This window comes from Tupaia chinensis, unplaced genomic scaffold (assembly GCF_000334495.1).
Source record: "Tupaia chinensis unplaced genomic scaffold, TupChi_1.0 Scaffold000559_1, whole genome shotgun sequence".
Classification (NCBI taxonomy): domain Eukaryota; kingdom Metazoa; phylum Chordata; class Mammalia; order Scandentia; family Tupaiidae; genus Tupaia; species Tupaia belangeri.
In genome coordinates this window covers 209,018-220,901 of record NW_006160071.1, presented here as the reverse complement: position 1 = coordinate 220,901, position 11,884 = coordinate 209,018, and the positions used below count along the sequence as shown (strand labels likewise).

The following is an 11,884-nucleotide window of genomic DNA, read 5'->3' as shown; positions in this document are numbered from 1 at the left end:
GTGAAAAGATTATTTATATTAAATGTGTCTTGAGGGGCCTTCCAAAGATCAGGAAGAACTTTAGCACACCCTTTACTGTGCCCAATGAAGCGTTGTAATTAACAGTAAGTGGTCAGGGTAAAGGGGAGCGGTCGGGGGACTTTTCGGGAAATCCTACCACACACTCAAAATGTATGAGGGAGCTATGTAATTCTTTTATAGTAGTATATCGGGGAGTCAGAGGGGGGTCATTTCCCAGCAAGGCTATCACAGTCCCGGAGCGAATAGCAGGCGGCCTTGCCAACATGCTAAGTGACCCAAGCTTGTTCCATGGTCGGGGGGCGTACAGTCGCGGCCTTGCCAACTCACTGAACCGACCGGAAGCGATGCTCAAAGGTCAAGGGGCTCAGAAGGGTCCTGGAGCCCCACCGGGTTGGACTCCTCCACTCCATTTCTCCTCCTGGGATTTTGGGTATGCACACACATGTGCCTGGCCTGAGTTTTAAGCCACCAGGTCCAGGACTTGAACTGTGGCTGTCCATGTGGGAGTCCAGTGATGTAACCACTATGCCATCTGCTGGTCCCTCTCTTCTGTTTTTCTGATCCAGAGTATGGACTCAGTGAACAGCCCTCTTCCTAAGGAAATGTGGAAGGTTTAAAAGGCAAATCTAGGAAAATAAGTCTCTTAAACTAAAATTTCTTATCTATAAAATGAATTTAGTGCCACTTACGTAAGTGTTGTACAGATTATTGTGTAAATTGTTTAGAATAACTTATGGTGCATAGTAACAATTCTGTGTTTTGTTTTATGAATAACATAATATGCAGCACAATCAATTTCAAATGACAATTAACTTTTTCTTTTTCTTTTTTTTAGATTTTTGCCATAGGGCGCATGTGCTCACCAGAGAGGGACAGAGAGAGAGAGGTAAAACGAGAACATCTCCCAGGAGGATGACCATGCCACAGTCCCTTCATCCTCCTCTCAGGATTCTGCACACACGCCTGGCATGAGTTTCAAGACACTATGTCTGGGACTCGAAACGTGACTGACCATGTGGGAGTCCAGTGCCTTAACCACCATAAATAACTGCTGGCCCCTCTAAAGACGATTTTGAACACAATATACTTTTGTATGTGAAAAACACTGCAATAGTGACTACGTGTGTACAGGAAGTATATATATTGGCTCTGACATATACTCCTGTCTTATGGATAGCTGTTCTCTACAGCTTCTTTTCCTGTCTCACTGAATTATTTATAGTTCCTTAAACCCACAGTGGTATTTAATGCCTGTAAACATGTTGCTCCTTCTGGAAAACTCTTTGACCCCTCATCTTTTCCATCTTCCTACTTTGGAACATACGACAAATCATGGTCGGGGTAGCTTCAGTTCGACCTCTTGTTCAGAACTATGATTTCCTTATCTAATAGTGTCCACATAATAGCTTAATACTTCAGTCATAACCCTCGTTAAACCAAATGCCTCCACCTTTATATGTGGAAGTTTTCTGCAGAGGAATGTGTTTGCCACTCTCTGCAGAACCAGCAACTGTTGAAGGCAGGATGATGCTTTATTTACATTTTTATTACAGCATTACAGATCTTTAAAACATTGACAGAAAGTATGTATTATGAAAAAACAATGGATGGATTTAGATTTTTTTTTGCCCCCAAATAAACTCGTACTGAAATTCCATATTTCCACAACCTTTCTTTAGTCCTCTTGTATGTTATTAAATGCTCTAAGGTGGATTGCAGAAGTGTTTAAATAATTCAGAGATGCAGAAGACCTTTGAAATTAGTTGGATAAAAGAATTAGTAAAGAAGTGAATGAAGAATGCACAAAGAAAGGATAGCTTGAGTGGATTTTACCTAAAAAGTGAAAACCAAACTAGGCACAGAGCAATCATTGTAAACGTCCACAGTAAAATGAATGAGAATAATGTTCTGTAGGTTTTCTTTATTTCATTATATTAACTCCAGATTGAAAAGGATTATGTTATTACAGGACCTACTGTCATTCAGTGATGTTGTCACTGTGTCACCTGGGAGGAAGGGTAGCTCTTAGACCCTGATCAGAAAAACCTCTATCTTAATGTCATTGGGTAAGGACAACTTTCCTAAATATCCGTGTAAACCCGTTGGTTGCCCGTCTTCTATTGCTACAATTTGCAGGTGATCTGACACCCTTAATTATTCTGGATTTTAACTTTTAGAAGTTATTTTCTTTATTATCAAACAGTGATATACATAATCTCACCTCTCAAATGAAAGATTTCCATTTTGCCGAAATGTGAATTGTACATTCCCTGAAGGAGAACCTTACCTCACAGGCTGTGATACTGTTCAGGTTCTCTGTGATTACCTCGTGACAGGTTATCAAGCTACCAAGCCAGAGCAGTCGTCCAGCTGGGGACTGGAGAGCAGAGGATAACAGAGAGGGAATTCCCAAGGCAGTGCAGTCCAGGCGAGTGGAACCAACACAACGGGAGTGGGTGGAAACGAAGTGCCAGTTGTCATGGATGGGTGGGAAGCCTTGCTATTTTACTACTTTAGCTGGTAGTTTCTGAACTTTTAATGGTGACAAAGTGAGTGAAAAGATGTCTCCAGTGTGAATGATCCCTCTTCCGGTTACCATCTGTCTTAGTCTGTTTGTGCTGCTGTAACAAAACACCAAAGCTGGGACTCATGGGTCCCACTACCAGGTCCAGAAAGCACCTGTGGTGGGGTTTGAATATACACCCCAGGCTGACAATAGGCAAATCCCCTTAAGGTGACTAGATGCTGCTTGAGCGAGGGTCCCTCACATGTCATGTAGCCCCACTGCCTACTCTTGCTTTTCTTCTGTCACAAGATCTCCCCCACACCACAATGTAAAGAGGAACTTTAAAAAAAAAAGAAAAAGAAAAAGAATTATTTAATTTTAAGAAGGAGGGAAAGTGAGAATGTAAGCTGCCAGGTCTGGGACTGGCTACTGTCAGCCATGTGGGAGTCCTGTGCATTAACCTTCTCCTGCCAGAGAAGAGGAACTTAAGTACTTCATGTGACATCACTAACCCACAGATAGGTTGAATGCGTTCACGTGAAGTATAATTTTCTTTTGATCTGTGGAGTCTACCAAGTGCTTTAAAAAATGTAGTTCCTCAGATCTCTTATCTCTTCTGAATTTACGAATCTCAGCAGTCCCCAGTATTGGCCTCTCCTTCTGTCGCGGCCCAGCCCCCAAAAGTGGCTCACTGTGCAACGTGGAGAAGTCCAGAGTCTAAGCTCCTGCCCCTGCGCTGGCTGGGCTCTGGCCGTAGACAAAGAAGCCTGTCATCGCTTAGGGTTTTCCCCCTGCTGGCCCCACTGCTCTTCCTTTTCTTCTGACACGACCTCGACTTCCAGAATCCTTCCTCTTCAATGCATTTGCCTACTGTGAGTCCCGGAGAGCATGCTGTCTCTGAGCAGAAACTCCCAGAATCTGTTTTCTGCCCATTCCGGTTTTCTTGGCTGGGGAACCCATTCTTGGCAGTAACAGCAATCAGTTCTCTCCCAAGATGTCTGCACTCGCCCCGAGGCGCCATGAACTTCTATTGTATGAAAGGGCACAATGGGCGTGGCCGTTACTGATGGACAGCTGTTTGGTGGTTCCTGGGTATGTAAGTGACATGCTGCTGAACTTGTGTAATACCGTCTCCTGGGTGGATAGGTGGCCTTGGCTGATTTTTTTTTTTTAAGAGAGTGACAAGTTGGTTAACAGAGACCTAAGCACAAAGTACAGTCAGCCTCCTGGATGACAGTGACCCCCCTCTGCACACCATTGCCATCCATCTGGTGCTGTGACTGAATCTCCCAAAGGCCACCCACCTCTCTATCAAGTCAGCTACTGCAGGAATGGTGGGAAGACAGTAAGACCTGTGAGCTCCAGAGCACGGACTCTTGTCTGTGAAGTAAATTCCTTGATCTGAAGCAATGCTGTGTGGAGTACCCGGTGATGGACAAGAAGTTCTGTAAATCCCAAAACTGCAGTTTTGGCAGAAACTTTGTGCGCAGAGAAAGCAAATCCATCTCCAGCAGCCATGTCCAGTTAGAATAAGACACTGCCCCTTCTCACATCGGTAGAAGTGGTCTGATGTGAGCATCCGCCGCCAGGTAGCTGGCCGGTGGTCCTGGGGAATGGTGTCGTATCAGGGACTCAATGCTGAGCTCTGGGGCTGGCAGACTGAGTGCTCAGCGGTGAGTGTGCCTTGGTAAGTAGGAGTCCATGTACACCCTTCCTCCCTGCCACCCAACTACACGGGGAGACAGGGAGCAGAGTGGGTGGCCAAAGACAGAAACCACTGCTTTTTATGGTAGGTCGTCTGTAATGATAGCAGGAGGAGAAGACATTGTACCAGTGTAAACAGTCACCCCTACACAGGCCTTTGTTAATCATCTCTAATTTTGAACTGAACTTGAAATGTACAGTTCTACTCCCAAAGTCTAGACACCCATCCTACATGGTAAAATGCATACTGTAACTTTATAACCTAAAATGATCTTTAGAGACTGTGGTAGACAGTTTTCCACAGATAACTATGCTATCTACTTATCCCATCCCACGCGTTCTTCTAATGGGGAACTTACACTCCTCCCACTGAGAACTGGCGTGTTTTTTTCCCTCCCCTTTCTGGGTGGAAACTTGTGACTTCCCTCACCAGTGAAGTATGGCAGAAGTAATTCTATATAACTTTTATGTCTAGGTTATAAAAAGAATGATGGTTCCACCTCGTTCTTTCTCACTCAGATCACTCATTCTGGGGAAGCCAGCAACCTTGTTGTGAAAGATTCGAGCAGTTCTGTGGAAAGGAACTAACCTGTCAGCAGCAACTCACCAGCCGTGAGAGCAAGTTATTTAAGAGTGAATCTGCTAGTCCCAGTCAAGCCTTCAGATAGCTGCGGTCTCAGCTGTATCTGACTACAGCCTCATGGGAGATTCCAAGCCAGAAGCGTCCAATGAAGCCACTCCCAAATACATGACCCATAGAAACTGTACAAAAAAAGAAAATCAAGGGCCGGATGGTGGAGTAGTGGAAAAAGTGATGATCTGTAAGGCTGGCCGATAGAAAGGTTCTAGGTCCATGTCTGGAGACCTCCCCGAGGGTGCCAAGCATGTGTATTCCCATGACTCGGGGCTGGCTAGGGCAGACGGAGGGGAGAGGAGATTCTAGACAAAGGTGCAAAGTTTCAGTTAGTCAGGAAGCGTAGGTTATGGTGACCTGCTCAGCGTGGTAGCTACTCCTATTTAATAACGATATATGGTATTTTTAAAAAATTATTTGAACGTTATTTATTTATTTTTAAAATTTGATCGAAGGGACAGAGCAAGAATGAGACAAAGAGAGATAGAGGGAAATTGAGAAAGCAAGCTGCCAGGAACAAGACTCGAACCATGGTCAGCCATATGGGAGTCCAGTCCTTAACTACCACGCCACCTGCTGGCCCCAACAATATATGGTATTATTTAAGCTATTTCAATATAGCTTGAAAAGTGAATTATAAATGTTTCTACCACAAAGAAATGATAACTGTTTGAGGTGATGAATATGTTAATTAGCTTCATTTGAGTAGCAAAACATCACATTACACCCCATAAATATTATCGGTCAATTAAAACTAAAAAAAAAAAATTAAAATAACTATTTGGCAACTACATCCCTACAAGCTGGGACACAGAGCTAATATTAGACCTGGAAGAGTAAAAGTAAAGGGCATGGTTTATGGGGCTACGTGGCTCCTTTTGTATCAACAGTTGTTCTTCCTCTTGTCTGCCTCAGGCGTTTGCTCTGTGTATCCATACACAAAGCTGCTTCAGATTTAGGTATATTGATTTTCTTGTGGGTGCACTACTTATGGTAGGAATTAGGAGATGGAAAAGGTGGGGGAGAATTATTTTGTATTAATTATTGATTCTGTTAACCTCTTTTACAACAGAATATGGAACACTTAGCTTACCCATGCTGCCACTTCAAGACAAGAGAAATTTCCAGAGGGCCTTACAGAAGATAGTGGGACAACAGCCGTTCTCTCCGGATTGATTTTGCTAACCTGACTTCTGCCCTCATCCCCCTTCCAGTGACTGTGTCATCAGTGCCATGTAAAGATCATTTGTTTGGAGTATGGACTATAAGGATATATTTGTTATTGGGGCCAGCAGATGGCATAGTGGTTATGGCACTGGGCTCTCACATGGCCAACTGCAGTTTGAGCCCTGGACCTGGTGGCCTGAGACTCATGCCGGGCATGTATGCATGCGAGCCCAAGATTCTGGGAGGAGAGTGAAGGAGAAGGGATTGTGGCATGGCCGTCCCCCTGGGAAGTGATTTCTCACTTTCCCTCTCACTGTCTCTCTCTCTTTCTCCAGTGAGCTCATGCACCCTGGGACAAAAACTTCTTCTTCGAGAAAGACATACTTGTTTCCAAGGTCTCATATTAGTTTTTATTCTCGTGGCCTAATATTCGTTCTTACTCTGTTCTCTAGAAGAGGACTTAAGCAACTGTAAGTAATCAGAGAAATCTGGCTGCACATCCCAGTTACCAGGGAGCTTTGTGAACAAAGATTTCTGAGCAGACCTCATGAGTCAGATGCTTGATGCCGTGGTGACCGGACTCGTATTTAAACAAACACTCCCCAGGTAATTCTGATGGAGCAGCATCCGCTGTAGATCAACACTTGGGAAACAGTCAGCGAAGTGGTATTTGAAGCTGGCAGAGACATGAGATGGGAATGTGAGGAGGGAAACACGGTTGGACGATCTGTGGGATACTGGGATTATAAAGCATTTGCACAGATTTTCCTGTCTAGTAGCAGTGATAACTCAGGGTGGGATGAGGTATAGGCCAGATCTCCAGAACTCTCCAATCTCTGGAATGTACATTCTGGAATGAAGGGGACTTCCTGGATTGAAAAAGCAAAGTTCCTCCTTCGGATGGACTTGGAAATTCACTCGGGGAGCTGGCTGGGAAATACTCGAGCTCTCCGAGGGTGATTTCCCTCAGGGCTGAGGTTGACGCAAGACCTCCATTTCCTTGCTTTGTGCCGTGGCAGCCACAAGATGGAGCTCGATTTCTAAAGAGTTCATTTTTATTAGCACTTGAGGCAAACAAGGACACGAAAGCCAGTCCTGTCCGGAGTGTTCGCTGCCGCCGCCGTTGCTCCTTCAGGCCTCCCTGTCCTGGCACATTCAAGTTCAGAGAACTGCAGTGCCTACTTCAATGGGTCGCCCTACTTCAAACAGCCTCAATCCAGAAGCTATGAAGGTTTTCCGGTATAGAGGAAAAGGGACCTGAATTTGACTGACCTATTTTAACTTTTAAAAGCAGACTATGACAAATCTACACACATAAAAAAAGAATAAAAGATAAAGGTAAAGATGAATATATTTTTGTAAAACAAATTCCCATCTACCCTCACCCAAGTCAAAAATAGATGACCATCATTATTCCAGAAGCTACCGGCCGCAAAATACTTATTGGTTGGTGTCCCTTCCTCCTCCTAAGTATAAGCACTATCTTGACTTGTGCGCTAATTAATTCATCGCATTCATTTATTTTTATTTTTATTTTGCTATGGGGCGCATGCATTCTCCAGAGAATGACATCACCCCTGGGGGGGATGGCTATGCCACAATCCCTTCTCCACTTTCCTCTTGGGATTTTGGGCACACATGAATGCACATGTGCGTGGCGTGATTTTTAAGCTGCCAGGTCCAGGGCTTGAACTATGCAGCTGTTTATGTGGGATCCAGCACCTTACCCTCCATGTCACTTGTTGGCTGTCATTTATGGTTTTATCACATAGTTATATGTTCTTAAACTGTACTGTTTAATTTTGTTGATTTAATATTCTTTTTTTCCCATAAAAAGAATCACACTGTATTATCTGTATTGTGCGCTGTTATGTCCTCTTTTATTTTCTCAGCATAGTATCTGCTATGTCTCGGATGTGGCTTGTCCTCTCCAAAACTCATGTTGAAATTCGGTCCCTAATGTAACAGTGTTAAGAGGTGGGGGAAATTTAAGAGGTGTCTGGGTCATGGAGGCTCCTCTCACATGAAGGGATTAATACAGTCCTCATAGGGGGGAGTGATTCTTGTGGGACGGGATTAGTTATCAGGAGAGCGAGTTGTTATAAAAGTGAGTTTGGGGACCAGCAATGGTTATATCGCTGGACTCCCAAGTAGCTGACCACAGTTCAAGTCCCAAACCTGGCAACTTAAAATTCACACCAGGCATATGTGCATGTGTGCCTAAAATCCTGAGAGGAGAAGGGGTTGTGATCTAAGTGTGTAATAGAAAATTATGAAACTCCTAGGAGATTGTGGAGAGTGGTCAGTCTGAACAAACATGATGACACAACATATGAGAACGTCTGGGTGACTAGGTTTGCGATGATTTTTAGATGTAATGCAACAGGCATGGAACATGAGAGAAAAAATTAAGAAGCTGGATCTCATTAGAAGGAAAATTTTCTTCTTTGTGAAAGACACTGTCAAGAAAATGAAAAGAGAAGTCACAGACTAGGAGAAAATATTTACAGACGACAGATAAAGGACTGTTATTCAAAATATACAACATGCTCTGAAAACTCAACAATAGGAACACAAGCAAGCCACTTAAAAAATGGGCCAAATATCCCATAGACATCTCAATAAAGAATGTCTACAGATGGCACAGAAATATAGGAAAGGATGCTTCTCATCACATATTGTTAGGGAAACGCACATTAAAACGGTGAGATACCCCTATATGCCTATTAGAAATGGCCCTCGTCTAGGACACGAACTGCACCAAATGCTGGTGTAGGGCATGAAAGAGAAAACAGGTCACATTCCTTACCTAGCACAAGGGTCATGGACGATGGTCTTATAACAAAATACAGGTTAACCAGAGAAACACATGAACACATGATTTAATTATAGTTTTAAGTGATACTAGAGCCTTCAGAATGAATACCCAAAGAATACAGCGGGAACTAGTCAATTTTATGCTCAGGTTTGATGGAGCAAGGACAGCTATCTAGAAATGTGATTGGACAAAAAAGGTCATAGGCTGAATAGGGAGATGCAGAAAGGTCATTCAGATCCTTCTTTGGCTCTCTGCTGTCATTCTTCTTCCTGGGTATGGGGAGGGACCCCTCCTGGAATGGGGGTTTAATGATCTACTATTATATAAGGTATGTCAGAGAACTTTTTTTAATAATTATTTTATTTAACTTTATTTATTATTTTAATTTGATCAGAGAGGGACAGAGAGAGAGAAGGAAAATAAGAAAGCAAGCCTCCAGGTCTGGGACTTGAACTGTGGTCAGCCATGTGGGAGTACAACGCCCTTAACCACCACGCCAGCTGCCGGCCCCCAGAGAATTTCTTTATGGACAGCTCTTACACAAAAAGGCAGAGGATGGTTAAAGTAATATTTTCAAGGTTTGTGACTGACTTTGGGGAAAAAGAACTCTAGTTTCTCTAGCTTGCCTTGAGGGTAGGGGAGGGGACTGAGATCTGAGGGCAGGGTACAATTAGAGAAAGACTCCTTCTGAGGCTGCATCTCGGCCTTCAGATCTTCTTTATTTTGAGTGCTCAGTATGCCAAGCACTGTAGCTTAGGGTCTCACGTTCTGAGCCCTAACAATGGTGGGGATGTGGAACATCCTCATTCACTGCCAATGGGAAGCAAAATACTACAGCTACTTTGGAAGACAGTTTGGTAGTTTCTTACAAAACTAAACATACTCCTACTGCACAATTTGGCAAAAGTATTATTTTATTGGATGAATTGGCACCCACTTTTGTTATGAAGAAGAGGAACTGGGTATTAAGTAGACAGCCGACAACCTCTACCACAGCCTCTCCATGCTCTTCTCCTCAAACAAATCTCATCCTCAGGAATGATATCCCCCAAATTTTACTTGGAGCTTTAGACTCATTCAGATCTAGAGGTGTTTCTCTGTGAGAAGTGTCCCATAAACTCAGCTTCCAAAGACATCCACATAGAGCGGGGCAATGGGAACCGAGCGTCCGTCATGAAAACTCTCCATGAAGAAAAGAAAAACCAAGAGGGGAGCCAAACAGTGGTGCAGGGATAAAACAAGATGCTCTACAAGGTTGGCCCACATGAGAAAGTTCCGTGTTCATGTCCCCAGACTCCCTGAGTGCACCAGGCAGGAGTGTTTTCCCAGGATCTGGGACTGGCTGAGGCTGGAGGAGGATCATGTCAGGACCCCTTGGGAACGCAGTATCTCTGTGTCTCTCATTCATTGAAGAAATAAGTAAATAAAAGTGGAGAGGGTGTAGTAGGCACTGTTCTATTGCAGTTCACCAAGGCCAATGGACAGAAATAGTAGGAATTTCCAGACCTGGCAGTGGGGGAATTCCTTAATTAGCCAATCTGGAAGCACTAGTCCTCCTATCTAGAGGTTATGCACTGTCCTTCGTGGCTCTTGCTTTCTCCTCTTGCATTTTTTTCCTTGTTCCTTATTTTATATCCCCATGCCTTACCTGGGCATTACAGAATATATATTTTTTAGAAACCTGAAAGCATTTATTGGAGTCAGGAATGCAAATGAAATGGAAAAATGGCTCTACATTGGAAATGCAAGGAACACTAGGGGTGACATGAAAGAAAGACGACTGAGCAAAGCAGTGGAGTGACTAAAGGACTTCTGATAATAAGACTCGCTAATGTTCATTTTAAAAAATGGTGAAGTTTATTTATTTACCTGTTTTAAGTTTTTGCTGTAGGTCATGTGTACTTGCTAGAGACAGAGACAGAGAGAGAAAGTGACAAATCACCCCCAGAGGGAATGGCCGCACCATAATCCCTTCTCCACCCTACTCTTGGGATTTTGTGTGTGCATGCACACATACCTAGCGTGTTTTCAAGTCACTGGTCCAGGACTCAAACTATGCAGTCAGCCGTGTGGGATCCAGTCACCTTAACCTCCACTCCACCGACTGGCCCCTAGTATTCATTCTAAGTCATTTCTTTTCCAATGCAATAAAGAACCATCTATGAGCGGATACTGTAGAAACCAAGGATAAGGGCTGAGTACTATCATGAGGACTGATTTCGAAACAAAGTCATCCTTCATAGTATATTACTTGAAGTGGAAACGCAAAACCAGAGGTGTTTGTGAAAACGTAAACTGCGTGGGAATTTATAAATATTGTGAGCATGAGACAGTTTACTAGACGTGGCCTGTTTTACGAGGACCAGAGAAAATTTTAATTACACACTAAAAATTCTTGACACTTAGATTATACTATTGTTTATTTATTTATATTTAACTTTATTTATTTATTTATTTATTTATTTAAATTTGGCCAGAGAGTGACAGAGTGGGAGAGAGAGAAGGAAAGTGAGAAAGCCAGCCACCAGGTCCAGGACTCGAACCGCAGTCATCCATGTGGGGGTCTAGCACCTTTAACTGCCGTGCTGTCTGTCTGCCATGATAGTATTTATTGATTTGTCAATTCCATAGATTTATCAATTCAATAAATAGTGTGTATAACATATCAGCCTCTATTTTACACATAGGGGATAAGGATCCACCAGTGAATAATGCACATCGAAATCCCTGCCACCAAATGACTTACATTCTTATTCGGAAGAAACCATTCTAAACTCTGTACACAGGTATTATACTGTTTCATGCCAGTAAATTTGACAGTTTGGATAAATTCCAAATTCCTTGACAATCATAGTCTACCAAAACTGATGGAGAAGAAAAAGAAAACTAAGTCTAATAACTGTTAAAGACGCTGAACCTGTTATAAGGGCCAGCCTGTGGCTTGGTTAAGGGAGTCAGTCATATCCTGCATGTGCAGCCATGTAGTTTGAGTCCCGGCCCCAGTGGCCTGAAAAACATGCCGGGTGCACGTGTG

The 11,884-nt window shown here is 43.3% G+C and overlaps 1 long non-coding RNA gene across 1 annotated transcript in view; it reads left to right on the top strand.

Moving 5' to 3' along the window:
• The window catches only part of LOC102476799 (uncharacterized), a 10,136-nt gene extending 3,928 nt beyond the window's left edge, over positions 1-6,208 (top strand). The window contains exon 3 of the long non-coding RNA XR_335876.1: positions 5,938-6,208. This is a non-coding gene — a long non-coding RNA (uncharacterized LOC102476799). The remainder of the gene's footprint in view (positions 1-5,937) is intronic.
• Positions 6,209-11,884: the final 5,676 nt, after the last annotated feature.